The sequence below is a fragment of the Canis lupus genome, chromosome 29 (genome assembly GCF_003254725.2).
Source record: "Canis lupus dingo isolate Sandy chromosome 29, ASM325472v2, whole genome shotgun sequence".
In the NCBI taxonomy this organism is placed as follows: Eukaryota; Metazoa; Chordata; class Mammalia; order Carnivora; family Canidae; genus Canis; species Canis lupus.
The window spans coordinates 28,979,201-28,979,560 of NC_064271.1; positions in this window are offsets into that span (position 1 = coordinate 28,979,201).

Sequence of the window (360 nt, forward strand, 5' to 3'; positions counted from 1 at the left end):
ATAACAGCAAGTTAACAGATAAATAAAGCCAATAAATATGTAACAGTACATCCATCTTTAAAAAGATGGAGGTAAATACTAGAAGAAACTGCTGAAAGAGCTGAAGAGAGAAGACTCCTAATTACTCAAAAAATTTTCAGACTATTTTCGGATAACTCACTTGGTCAATCTTTTTTCAGTGTCCAAAGAAATTCAGCCTCAGATTATTATCTAATTGCATTTAGAATAAAAGTCTTTTAGAAGAGTTGGGAAAACTGTAGGCAAAAAACCAAGAACATATAATCACAACTGCAAAGGTCAAATATTTACAACACAAAACCCCTAAAAGTAGTTTAAACTATAAGCTTTAACAACATTCAA